The 14,785-nt window shown below is 36.9% G+C and overlaps 1 protein-coding gene across 2 annotated transcripts in view; it reads right to left on the reverse strand.

Moving 5' to 3' along the window:
* Positions 1–14,785, reverse strand: part of CSMD3 (CUB and Sushi multiple domains 3) — a 1,257,946-nt gene that overhangs the window by 362,445 nt on the left and 880,716 nt on the right. The gene's annotated exons all lie outside the window — the stretch shown is intronic.

Genomic DNA, 14,785 nt, shown 5'->3' on the forward strand with positions numbered 1-14,785 from the left:
GTCTCAAATAGTTAAGATTGGTAAATGAATTAAATTGACAATTCTAATTTTTATGATGAACAATGAGAGTAATAGTGGAATATTCTGAATACTTAGACATAACCATATAAAAATGAATTAACAGTGATGTGGAAAAGGTACCATTTGTCTACTAAATTGGTTCTTAAGAGGTTTTGAAGCATTGAAATTTCAGTCCTGGTGATAGGCACCTAAAAGGCTTCCAAGGAATGAAATTTAAACTAAATATAATTTTAATTTCTAACTGTGTATACCTTTTGGTAAACAGAGTATTTTAGAAGAAAATGGTTAACTCTAAGTCTAAAAGGAAATTTTTAAAAAAGAAGAAGAAGAAGAAGAAGAAGAAGAAGAAGAAGAAGAAGAAGAAGAAGAAGGAGAAGAATTTAGCTGTCCATGGAACAGATACAGAGGACCTTTGTAACAGAAGTCAGGTCGCCAGGAAGTTGTTTGTAACTGTATGCATGCATGTACATTGGGAGGAGGAGGTTGGGGAAGGGGCCATTGGAAGTTCCATCATGGCCTAGAAAAAATATCTTTCAAGACAGTCAATGTTATTTTACTCTGACTCTTAGATCACAAAGAAACGTTCCAATTATTGATTTGGCATGCCTGGTAACTTGATGTCAGGAAGACATGATAATGTCTATGAATACTGTGGTCATTGGAATAGAATGTATCCCTCTCCTACTAAATCAATCCATTTATTTAACCAATTTTGTCTGGCACGTGTAAATCCACCTAATGGGCGTCGTAAAGTTGAGTTCATACCCTGCAATCTGGTTCTGAATTAGGGGACTTCACCAGGATATTGTCACCCTTTGAGGCCTCAACATAGTGGCCAATTGAACTGTTCCTTCATTTCACAGCACTGTACATAAAGTGAGTGGGTTTTGGAGTCAGACTCAAAATCCAGCTTTGTCACTTATGAGCCAAGCCAAGTGACTTTTGCCAAGTTATTTAACCTTGTGCATTTCTTTCTCTCTTTTTCTTTCTTTCTTTTTTTAGAGAGAGAGAGCACAAGTTGGGGTGGGGGGAAGAGAGAGAGAGAGAGGGAGGGAGGGAGAGAGGGGGAGAGAGAGAGAGAGGGAGGGAGGGAGGGAGGGAGGGAGGGAGAGAGGGGGGGAGAGAGAGAGAGGGAGAGAGAGAGAGAGAGAGAGAGAGAGAGAGAGAGAGAGAGAGAGAATCTTAAGCAAGCTCCACGCTTGGCAGAGAGGCTGATATGGGGCTCCATCCCACGACCCCGGGATCCTGACCTGAGCCAAAATCAAGAGTCAGACACTCAATCAACTGAGCCACCCAGGCACATTTCTCACACTTAATCAGTGCATTTCATTTCCATTTTCTTATCAGTAATAGTAGTAGTCATCATTGTGGTCATGGTGGTAATTTAGTAGTAACAGTGTCTTTCTCTAATTGCAATACTGGGTTTTTCTAAATATTGCTAATGGTGCATTTTGTAATCAGAATTATTAAAGACAAACACATTCCACTCATCGACAGGCCCAGATTACAATGAAAATTAGACTGTATGAAAATGATTAATTGGAATTTAGGATAAAATTGCATATAGCCCTTTAGAGCCTAATAATATATTTAATTAATCTGCTAATGGGTATTTATACCATATATACAGTTATTATTAAATTGATAAGCATAGAGCAGAAGAAATAAATTTACATATACCATGTTATATTTTTTAACAATTAAAGATTTTTTAATTTATGTGGAAGATTACTTAATATCTTAAAATTCTTTAAAATAATCATAAATTAAGAAAGTGATTTTAAACTAAAATGATGTGACATAGGAGCGCCTGGGTGGTTCAGTTGGTTAAGAGTCCAGCTTTGGCTCAGGTCAGGATCTCAAGGTTCGTGAGTTCAAGCCCTGCATTCAGCCGTGTGCTGACACCTAAGAATTTGGAGCCTGTGTCACATTCTATATCTCCTTCTCTCTCTGCTCCTCCCCTGCTCGTGCTCTGTCTCTCTCAAAATATAAATAAACATTAAAAAAGATAAATAAATGATGTGACATAAATATTTGTTAGATTTTTATGCTGTCATTTGAGAATTGAAAGGTTATGATTTGAAGAAGCCTGTTTAACTTTTTCAGAGCATAGCATTTATATAAGACCTCAGAAGCATCCTATTCTATAAAATACACTACAGATATACTATTTACTGGTAATTTGGATAACTATAATTTTTACAACTTTAAAGTTCTCTTGAATTATATAATTTGACTTATTATAAAAATAATTCCAGGGGTACCTGAATGGCTCAGTTGGTTAAGCATCCAACTCTTGGTTTCGGCTCAGGTCATGATCTCAAAGTTGGTGGGATTGAGCCCTGAGTCAGGCTCTAAACTGCTTGTGCTTTCTCTTTCTCATCCTCTCAAAATAAAGAATAAACTTTAAAGCAACTTTCTGTGTATTTTATAATAACCTAAAACAAATTAATTTTTTTAGTATTTATTTATTTTTGAGACATAGGGAGACAGAGTGCGAGTGGGGGAGGGGCAGAGAGAGAGGGAGACAGAGAATCTGAAACAGGCTCCAGGCTCTGAGCTGTCAGCACAGAGCCCCATGCAGGGCGAGAACCCATGAACCGTGAAATCATGACCTGAGCCGAAGTCGGACGCTTAACCAACTGAGCCCCCCAGGCACCCTTACACAAATTAATTTTTTAATGTCGTATTTCCTGAACAAATTTTGAGCTGATATTTGAAAGTAAAACATTTTTGATCACGTAAAATATAGCACACCAAATTCTACCATAAAACACATGAACTTGAACTGTCAGAACCCATAATAGATGAGATTAATTTAGTAACTCTGAACCATGACAGTAGAGTGTTTCACAAAAGTTGCACAAATATAGGCTTATATTTTCAAGAGTTAACATACCAATAAAACCTAAACACATTCCTGAAATGCCTTTTTAAATGCCCATAGAAATAGTCATGAAATTACTGAACCTGCAAATTTTAATTGAGAATTTGTTGATCTTTCCAGATAGTTAAGATAGCACAGTAATTGGAACCTAGAAGCATGAAGAAAACTAACTTAACCTGAAGCAAAAAGGTTCAAATAAAATATTTTTACAGCCACTCTCGACAAGTTATAGAATATGTATATGTCATAAAATTTAACCAATAACCTAACTACTAATTGCAAAATCTATAATAGACTCGCAAAATATGGCTCTTAAAGAAAGACAAAATTGTAACCTATATATTCTAAGCTGTATGAGAAAACGTACTGGTATTCTAGGGCTGTTGTGGTGGACATATATCTATGTCCGTCTGGATATTGGAGCTACTATAAACAAAATACAAAAAAAAAAAAAAGTACCATTCTGCTATATAAATTCTATCTGTTGTGAGCTAAGTATCAGTCTTGTTCTTGCCGGAAGGCACTAGGAATTTATTTTCTCTAGAATTAAGGAAAGAAAATTCCATTCCCTATTTTATTTAATTTTAGAAGCAGATATTTCCATGAAGCGTGACCATGAAGCTTCTTCGAACTACCATTGAAGTGGTAATGGGAACTTCACATTCATTAATTAGAGCCATAGTATAATACGGTAATTCAAAGTGAGTCTAGAGTTAGAATACCTGGGCTCCACCTATGTAACCTCAAGCAAGTTACTTAATCTCATACGTCTTCATATACAAAATAAGGGTAATTGTAGTATTAAGTTTATGGTTGTGGTGAGGGATTAAGTAATTTATAACATGCACCCAACAAACGGTATCTACTGTTGTGTCATTTTACCCTCATGTATGATATAGGTATTTCTTAGTATTGTTCTTATTTTAAACATATGGAAATATATGACATAACATACATAGTTTGGAAATGCCTGTGTTACCTACATTACTACGACAGAGCGCTTCTATCCTATAAGGTAAACTATTGATATTTATTAAATGGATGAATTCAGAGCATTCCTTTCATGAGTTATGACACTGTCGAGGTCAAGCAGTCCCTCAGCAGCAGCACGATAGCTAGTAAAGCCACAAGGGTCATTTCCGCAGCTAATAGGTTGGTCTGCCATTCTTCCATAGATTGGACTGTTAAGGAGACAGCTAGCCAAAATGGATCCAGTTCATTACTTACACAGACAGGAAGTACAGGATTAACATAATGCCATCTTCTTGTATGCCTTGTCCCCGAGTATGATATCAAACCAAAGAGGCCAGATGACAGATGGCATGGGTTTTAGGTCACTGTGCCATTGATGAGCTAACTCTACATTAGAGCCAGACAGTTTTAAAGGCTTATACAGAAGCTTGAAAAAGGCGAGCAGCGAAAAGTCCCGGCCAACTCAAACTAAGGAGATGCAGGAAAAACGGCCTGGTGGCAGCTCCTCACAAGGCTGCCTATTTCCCCTTATTCCTGAAAGAACCCTAGGACATTCTGCCAAGAGTCAACTCAGACTGCAGAGAAGCCTCACCCTCGCGACCCACGTGGAAATGTGCAAGGTGATCAGGGCACTCACTATTCGGTGGCACTGTTTTTCTTGCAGGCTGGTTTTCCTTAAAAATATGATAGTAACACATCTGCACAATAAAATCATCTATATAGTAGGTGTAGTTGGATAAGTAGTAGATTAACAATAACATATGAAAACTTGATCTTTCATGTTCCAGCACAAGGAGGAAATATTGATTTAGAAGTGTTTTTTTTTTTCTCATTTAGGCAAAACAGTAACACCCTTGCTATAGAAGTCAGATGATGTTATTTTTTCACATTAAAAAGAAATGACCACTTTTCTAAACATGCATACTTCTGGCCTAGGCCAGTATTAAGACAAAGTTAGGAAGAACATGAATTGGTGTTTAAAGCACAAGTAAAGTCTTTGCTATCTTGGGGTAGATTATGTGTGAATATTCCAAGGAGAAAACAACCTGCAACAGCTAAAAATATTCAGGCTCATTAGTACAGCACGCAGCAGTTTCAAATCTGTAATTATCTCACTGAATAAAGAGTCTTTTTTGTTGTTGTTGTTGTTTAAAAGGACACGCTCCACATTGATCCTTGAAGGTTGAAAACTAAAACCGTCACATTATGTTAAAAGACAAATTCCATGGCCAGGGAACATGTAGGTAATCTATCCTGTCTCTGGCTTTTTTTTTTTTTTTTTTTTTTTTTTGAGTCAAATCCTGGCACCATTACATTGACCACTTGATTTCAATTATTGTGATTTTTACCATATCCCAATGTAAACCGGGATTTCTTTCTACTCCAAATCTTCAGAATAAATAAATGATGTGTAGAATGGGGATTCATTTAACAACAACAACAACAACAACAACAAACCAGCAACAACAAAAGAATAAAAACAAACAAACAAACAAACAAACAAACAAAAAACCCCTTAAATACTGTGTATGTTTTCACCAGGCCATTTCTGGGTCTTCAACTCTGCCATGCAGTTGGTAGGGAGAGCCTTCACTTTTCCCTTCCTCCAACATACATGTCTGCTGCTGCCACTGGGATTGAGCACAACCACTCCTTTGTGTACCTCTTTTGCATCCATGTGTTTATATGACAGCAGAGGACATTTCTGGGAGAGAAGGTCATGAAAGCTGATATCTATCAGCTCTCTATGCCAACTCTACCTCTGAGGCTGACACACATAAAAATGCCTGATAAACTCGAGTTTATCTAGCTAAGGCCACATTTCACGAGGGGCCGACATCTGAACAAGAACTCAACATGAGGCAAGGAGGAGATGGGACCGGTGAACTAGAAGCCTGAGGGGAGTACAGAATTGGGGCACTCTACTTCCTGCAGCCGGTGAAACCCGTCTGGCCTCAGTTACCTCGGAGCGATGAATTCATCTTCGATAAAGTAGTTACTTGCAAACATGGAGTGACTTCTGACAAAGAGTTCTAACCCTTAGGGTTCAGCCAGATTATCTGTGAAATACCCTGGCTGAGATTTACACAAAAGTAATCATTGCCTTCCCTCTCAAGGAAGAGGGTTTCGCTGTAATGACATTTCAGCTTGGTTTTTGAAGACTTTAGCTTTAACTTTGGCTTTTATTCCCCACTTCCCCAAAAGGTTTAACAGAGCAGCAGATCTGGGGGAACTTTAATTACATGAAAAATTTCAAAGTCCCCTATACAAAAATAATTAGCATACATTATATATAATATATAATGTTTTTACAATAAATTATTATTTATTTTAAATTATTTATCTCACAACATGCTTTCTAATAATACACTATTTTCTCACAATGACTTTATCACCATTTCAAGGACAAGTTATCTAGGCCAGCGTACTCAGTGACTTGTTCACGACATCATAGCTGGTGAGTAGTAAATCGAGACTTAAATTCAAATTCTGAAGACTTGAAATTTTAAGTCTTTACACAATACCAATTATTTATAATCAGGATCATGGGGGTGATTAAATAGTAGTAACCAGGAAAGTAGGGAAGGAAGGTAGCCAATGTATGGCTTACAGGTGATAAGAAAAGGAAGAAAGACCTCCTAACAAAAGAAAGTTAAGACTACTGAAGAAAATACTCTGGATGAAGGTAGAAGAGTCCCCTGGGTTAAAAACAAACAAACAGCGTAGGGATACTTTTTTCTTCCTAAAATTATGGCCTACAATAAGATTCAGACTATGAAAGAATGGCTGTTGAGAGAGGAGGACTTTAATATTGTAAAGGAATTACCCGGTGACTTCCATTTCTTATAGCTCTCAAGTTAACACGAATTGAGAAGTAGCAGTTAGGAACAGAAGTAGAACAAGAAACAGAAACATGATTATTAAGCCCTAGTCAAGACAGAGGCTTATATTTTAAGGATTGGTGTCATGTCTTTGAAAAGGAGAAACTGAAGCTTTCCTATAATCAGAATACCGGCAGGAATCATCCCAGCCAGATTTAGCAATGGTGCTTAAATTTCAGGACCCTTTATGGGGACAGGTTCCTTCCAAGGCTCTGTGCCTTGTACCTGCATTAGTACAAGTAACCACATCATCCTTACATTAGTAAGTGAATTACTTTTACATTAGTAACTGCATTATACTTCTTAGAAAGGGCTCCCCAATTTTTCTAACTCTACCCTGAAGCCTAGATCTACTTTCAAAAGCAGCTAATCTATCTGGGCCATCATGGAGTAGAGACATAGATGATATGCACCGGCAGCAGAGCAAGGACCATAAAAAAAGATGGGGGCCCGAACCTGAATGAAGAAGGCATTAACTAAAGTTCCTCCTGGACATAGGTTTTGCCAATATCCTAGAGAGCAGGGTCAATGCAGAGCCGCTGTGTAATTATGCCGGCATATATTACAAGATATATTCATGCTTAAGTTAATGCTGGCAACCAGTTCTTCTAGGGCTCAGTTCATCTCAAATAATTCTATTATTTGTATCTCTATTTGGCTCAGCTAATCTGTATATAAAAAGAAAGCAGAATCAAAGTGATTCACAGGCCCTGGAATCAGATTGAGAGCTATGATTTCCGATTCCTTATCGACTGCATGACATCTTATTGAACATGCCTGTGCCTCAGCTGCTGAATCTACAAAGCGAGGATTATAATAGTGCCTACATAGCGTTGCTGAGAGAATGACATACATGTAAAATCTTAGATCAGTGCCTGGTGTGTTATTAAATGCTCAACAGTTGATACTCATTCCATTGCCTTCTCTGCAGTTGCCTCAAGTGGTGGCTGTCTTCCCTCTGGTGCTCCAGTGCCCGGAGAGGGCATAGGATTGCTCGATTCTCATCATTGCTTATTCCTTCCCTCATTCTAGGCTTTGAATCACATATTATCAGAACACAGGTCCTTACTGTAGTCATCCAGTACCCTTTTCATTCCTGGACTGGATTTAAGCTCCTGCTTCTGTTCCATTTCTTGGTGCTTTCAATATTTTCTAATTCGTTCACTCCCCCGCCCTCTTATGACTATTTCATACCTTCATTTCTCTTCCCAAAGACACAGTGTCTTCCTCCTCCGTCCTCCTCTCAGCTAATGATCTTGCCTCCTACTTCACAGAGAAAATTAAAGTAATCCAAAGATGATTTCTTACAAGTTTCTACCAACACAGCACCACATGACCCTTCCTACTTGTGTCTGTGCCCACATTTGCTACTTTTCTCCTGTGATCGGTCACTTGGAGTGATCACTTGTGTTCCGAAGGTTTGTATATTTACAGCCCCAGTCCTGAAACATTATTCTTGTGGTGCTAGAACAGCTCTTTGCTAATTTGCCATTAATTTCTACTCCTCATTGGATCATTTTCATTAGCTTATAAACATGTAGTATTTTTCTCTTATGAAAAACAAACCAGAAGCACCTGGGTGGCTCAGTGAAGCATCTAACTCTTGATGTCAGCTCAGGTCATGATCTCACAATTCGTGAGTTCAAGCCCTGTGTTGGGCTCTGCTCTGACAGCATGGAGCCTGCTTGGGATTCTCTCTCTCCCTCTCTCTTTCTCTGCCCCTCCCCTTTTTGTGCTCTCTCTCAAAACTAAAGAAATAAACTTAAAAAAATAAAAATAAAAAACAAACCAAGACAAACCTTCAATCATGGGATCAAGCATCATCCATAATAGTGAAACATCTAGATTTTATGTAACACCTAAATATATGAAATGCTATACAAACATCTCCCATGAAGGATTTTGGTGGAAAGAGAGAGAAAGAGAGAGAGAGAGAGAGGAGAGAAAGGGAGAAATTTAACCAGAAACTAATAGTCTTTGGACATGACTTGCTATTTGCATGAGAAACAGCAAGAGGGGCAGGTGGCAGTGGGAGAGTGATATAACTGAAAAAGTTAAATGACACAAGAAAACAATTGAAAAAATCCAGAACATGGAATACAATACATGACAACTGGCCCAGTCTCTTCAAAAAAGTCATCTTACAGAATGAATGAATGAATGAATAAATAAATAAATAAATAAATAAATAAGAGACTAAAAGAATCATAACATATAAGCGTGAAGCTGAACTTGGATTTTAATTTTGGAAAATAAATAGCTATAAAAGACATGTGGGGGAAACCTGGGAGAAATGTGAAGATAGACTGGATGTTAAATGATTCCAGCCATAGTAATGATGTTATGATTATCCAGGGGGACGACCTTATTTATAGAACTGCCTATGAAAATATTCTGGAGAGAAATATCTGATGTCTGCAATGTACTTTAAAATATTGCAGAAAGAAAAATATAAAAATACATATTGCAAAATCATAATCATTGTGGAACTTTGATGGTACCTATATGGATGTCTTTGGGGCGTATGTGAAAATGTCTATCATAAAAAGTTGGAGGAGAAAAATTCTTGACTTAACCTTTTCCCCCATCTACCACTTCACTCTACAGAACTTCTTAGTGAAAATTCTCACAAGAGTTGTCTAAATTCACTCTGCAATTCCCCTCCCATTTTCTTGAACTTACACCCCTGCACTTCACTAAGATTGCATTTGTCAGGTTCATCAGTGATTTTCCGATCGTTACATATATTTGATCCCTTCATCTTACTTAACCCGTGGGCAGGCAACATGAAGGGAAGGTTTACTCCTTTCTCCTTGAAATTTTTCTTCCCTTAGCCTCTAGGACGTCAGCCTCTTAACCCATCAGTTAACCTTACCCCATGTTACAGATTTCTCTTTCTCAATTCCTTTGCTGGTTCTTATCTTCCAGATTTCTAAACATTGGTGAGGCCCAGGGCTTGGCTTTTTTTTTTTCAGTCTTCACTCCCTCCCTTGCTTATCTCATCCAAACTCATGGCTTGCAGTCGCATCTATATGCTGAAAACCTGTAAATTTTTTCTCAGCCTGGACCTCTCCCATAATTTCCAGATTGTGTATACAGTTGGAATCTTCTTCTGGCTGGGGCCTGGAGACCATGCCACAGAAGGGGTGGGTATTTCTCCTTATTCTCTCTCTGCGGTATATTCAAGAGGAGTATACACGAAACCTAACACCTAAATACATAAAATGGCATAGTGTGTCCTGGAATAGTCCATTCTCTTGGAATAGTCTGTGGTCGGGATATGAGATAAAAGCAGTGGAAGAGAGTATAAAAGAGGAGTTCTGTGAATTCTGACCAGGAAGCCAAGAATCTGCCTCTGAATTGGAGATGTTATACTAAATTGATTCCAGGCCTTGGGATCTTACTAGGCGATAACTGCTGTTGCATGTAACGTGAACACATTAAGGGGGAGTTTATAATCAAACATCCTGAAGATCTCCAACACAAATAATCTTTGGTACTTAAAAGTGCCCCCTCCTCTCCCATTTTACTGCTTTGCCCCATGAGCTTACGTAAAAGGTACTAAAACGCTTTCCTGATGGATTTCCTTAATTTCAGCAGAGCAAGCTCAAGCTAAGGAAACTCAGATCTGTCATCCATACATGGAAATATTGGAAAGATCTCGTAAATTGTAAATCTGACTATATTTTTTCTTTGCTTAAAACATCTTCATGGGTCTCAATTGCTCCTTAAAATACCATATAAGATTCTCCATCGTTCAAATGCTGTCTGCCTCTCATTTTGTCCAGCCCCATTCTGTTGCACAAGCAATGATGAATGCTATATTCAGTGTCAGCTTTCCTGAAGACAGGGTAGGCCTTCTAATTTGGTCTGTATGCAAAAGAATGAATTTAAGCTCCTTCGTATTGAATTCATAGGGCCTCTTTATAACAATGTAAAAGTCAGGCAATGAGCATTGTGTTATCTTGGGCACACAGCTATCTAAGTGAAATAACTACTCTGTATTTCATTGGTCTTATCTGTAAAAGGGAGATGATAATAATGTTTTTTGTGCATGACACTTGTTGAGAAGATTGAATGGGTTAATATATATAAATCACTTGGCAGAGTGCCTGGCCATAGTAAAAACTCAGTAAATCTAAATATTAAAAAAAAATACTTCTCTATTTTACAAATGAGACAGTTGGTTAAATATCTTATCCAACTTGCAACAGATGGGGGTCAGAGGGGTTAAATATCTTGTCCAACTCACCACAACCACTAAATTGTGAAGCCATGATTTGACCCTAGGGGGTATTTTTTCCCAAGTCCAGACTCTGTACCATATGGAATATTACAGGGCTGCTGCTTATTAATATATCAATTCTAATAAAACACATAGTCAGGTTTCTGAACAACACAGAAAAATGTGTGAAATAAGAACTATCTATCATCATAGGAAATGTGGCCTTCACGAATTGATTAAAAAGCAGAAAGAAGAAAGTGTTAGCTACATATTGACTGCAGCTATAATTGAACTGGGACTCAGAAAAGAGCTACGAAAAAGCCAAAACAGATTTGTGGACAAATTAATTTTACCTGTTTGACTTATGTTATATCCTTTGCCTAGGGGGCTATCTCCACCTTTTCTACTTGGTAAAATCCAGCTCATTTCCACAAATATATCATTTTTTGAGAAGCTATTGTCTATCCTTCCTGGGGAAAAAAAAAGTTACTCCACTCTGCTATATTATGGGGTTTATTTCCCATTCTCATATCATGATGTCATAATTAGTCTAAAGTGTTTATTTCCCATTACAATAGAGGAGACCCACTGATGAGAAAGCATTTGTTATATATTTTTACCTTTGACAACCAAACTCAAGGCTCACTAAATATCTGTTGCACTGGATTAATTTTTTAAGTTTGTTTTGTTTTGTTTTGTTTTTTAGAGAGAGAGAGACAGAAATTGATTTTTTGTTAAGCAATAGAATAGATAGCATACTAAGTCCATCAATGTGTTCTAGTAAAATAATTGTTGATATCATCTTTGTTATGTCACCATTACCTAGAACATCATGCCAACCATTATTGTCAAACTAAGTTTGACAAACTTATGAATATATAGACGAGAATGAATGAATGAATGAATGAAGAATAAATTTCAAAGAGCTGAGTTTTAGAGATGCCCAGAGCTAAGATATCAGAGAGCTTAATGACAGAAGAACCCTGATCCATTAATATGAACAACACTTATTTTAGGGAGTGGCGGAAACATATTCCTAAAGAAGAAAAAAATCATGTGCTATAGACATTAAGGTTTTTGGAAGTTTTCCATGTTACATCATTACCTATGTACAAAGAAAAGAATAATTCTAACCCTAGCTAGATCATATCACAGCATTTATTGAAATTTGATTCTTGTTATTTTTAACATTTCTATGGTCAATGTATGTAACTTGCATAACATGTCTTTTAATGGCCTTCAAAATTTGAGAGTGAATTAAATATATCATAGAAATACTTATCCAGAAGGTTAAGTAGACAAATTCAAGGAAAACTTCTTTGGCAAATTCCATAATTTTAAATTTAGCCCCCAAACCATTCTTTTTATTCCCCCTGAAGAAAATAAAAACAAGTGATTTTCACAGAATGACAATATTATTCTCTGTCATTAATGCAACTGTGGAAAAATTCAAATAAACAAAGAATGAAGAATTTGGACTACAAGATCTGGAAGATAGATGAATCTGTGTTTACTTGCTGTGACACTTGATGGGAACCACTTTGCCTTTCTGAGCATTGCATTCTCAATACGGGAAGTAGAAATAGGAATATGTACCTAATATGATTACCATAAGAAGTTAATAAGAGAAAAACCTCATAGTACCAGGCATGCCGCCATGTACATGATAAGCACTCAACAACATTATTTCTCTTCTCTCTCCATTATAGCTTTTGGCAGACTATTAAAAGGCTGAAATTTTTTTAAAGATATGATTTCCATTTTGAGGGTATTTGGCTTTGACTAACCAACAACTCACAAATCCCTTCATGTTCACTAAGCCTCAGAAATTTGCATGTTGTCTTTATTCCAATTTATTCTTTTTAGGTTTTCTTTGTATGTTTATTTTTTTCCACTTCTGTGAGAAAGATTGTGAGATCAATAAATGACATATAATCAAATGAAGCTGTAACAGGAGAAGGGATCAGAAAAAAAGAAAAAAAAAATAACAAAACATCATAGAGTCAATGATGATATTCTTGAAATTGTGCCTGAGAAAAAAACCTGTAATGGCATGTTAATGTTTTTCCAAGGTCACAAGAAACTGTGGACTGAAATGAACCTCACTACATTATTCTCTTTATCAGTGCATCTCAACCTTTTGTTTTAACTCCACACACCTGAGGGTAATACATACCATCATAGTGATCATGGTTGATTATTGTAGTCATCTTACTTCATGGGCAAGAGTGGTGGGGCTGGAAGTGGGTAGGAGAAGAGAGGCTCTTACCAGTAGAGTGGAGCGCTTTTCAGTTTTACAAAACTCACCAGATAGTTTTTATTAGCCCTCACATAGTAGGAAGAGGGCAGGGTGCCTTTTAAACCACCATGGAGCAACATCAAATGAATATGTATTAGATGAATAAAGGAATTTGGGATTAGGTAGCATACACAGCCTAGATCATAATCTGAGTTTTTCTACTAAGTTTCCAAGTAGAAAAAGATATAACTTGGTTTTCTTTCTACAGAAGGGGCACCCATATGGTGGTGAACACCTTGTATGGTGTTTCACCCAGGCAAATGACAAAAAGTGGTTTAGAATACCATGACTGGACATGTGTGAAATTATTTTACATTACTAGAAAAAAAGAACAATATCTTTAAAAAAAATCTAAACTTTTCAAAAATACACAAAACTCAGGATTTCTTTCAGAAAGTAGTGATCGGATTCAGTTGAGATTCCAAGTTTAAAGGATTGGAAAAGGTTAATATTTTCCATCTGCAGAACTCTATAGCCAAGCATAATAAAATATCAATGAGTGCAAATTCAGAAAGGTACAGTAAAATGCATGAAATAAAAACTATCCATCACCTTTTGAAACACAGTCTTTGTAGACTGATTAAAACACATGAAGAAAGAAATGTTACCTATGCACTGAGCATACCAGTAATTGAACTGGGATTCAAAGGGAGCTACCGAGAGTACTGGAGTACAATGCAGAGTAGAAAAACGGCTTATAGCCAGAAATTTAGTTTGTAGGAGGGTTAGTAATCCCTTAATTCCTTTTCTCTGAAACACCTGCTTGAAGGGCAATATTTAAAATCTGCAAAAAATATCCAAAAGCCCGAAGTTCATTTTTCTCTGTTTTCTCAGTAATTCACCTTGACATTTTTTAATGATTGCCAAGCCACTGTTTATTTAAATAAGCACATTCTTTCAAACCTGACTTATACGTCCCTTCTTGATTCTGGATTTAACTTATGATGCTTATTTTATAACATTATATTATTTCCATGGCAACTGTCTCGGTGTAATAAACAAAGGAAGATGACTTCAGCTGCTTTGTCCTGTGAAGGAGCTGGATTTGAGATCGGAAAGCTTGAGCTGAAGAGAAAACAGCTAAACAACAGAAATAATGGTGAAAACGATGACATTTATTTTACTGCACACCCTTGATGAGGGGGTGAATGCATTTACTATGCAAAATAATCACAGTCTTACTCTCCTGGACTCACGCTAAACCTACCCCAATTAGTGCCACTGAACTTAAGGCTGATTGGTTCTTTAGTACAATGCACTGCTCTTAATTGATAGCCCTGGTCTGTTCCAGTGTTCTTTTGTCTGTTTTCAAAGCTCTACGTACATCTGAACATATCTTAGCTAAGTGCATTACCAGATGACAAATAATAAAACCATTTATTAGGAATCAACCTCTGTACTAATGGCATGCATAGTTTTTGCTATTATTTTCATTAGAAGGTTGAAATGGGGAGAGAAATTTATACACCATATACACAAAATGAATAGACATGATGACT

The sequence above is a fragment of the Lynx rufus genome, unplaced genomic scaffold (genome assembly GCF_022079265.1).
Source record: "Lynx rufus isolate CCGP_SWC_20201006 ecotype Redwood Valley unplaced genomic scaffold, mLynRuf1.p SCAF_12, whole genome shotgun sequence".
Lineage (NCBI taxonomy): Eukaryota > Metazoa > Chordata > Mammalia > Carnivora > Felidae > Lynx > Lynx rufus.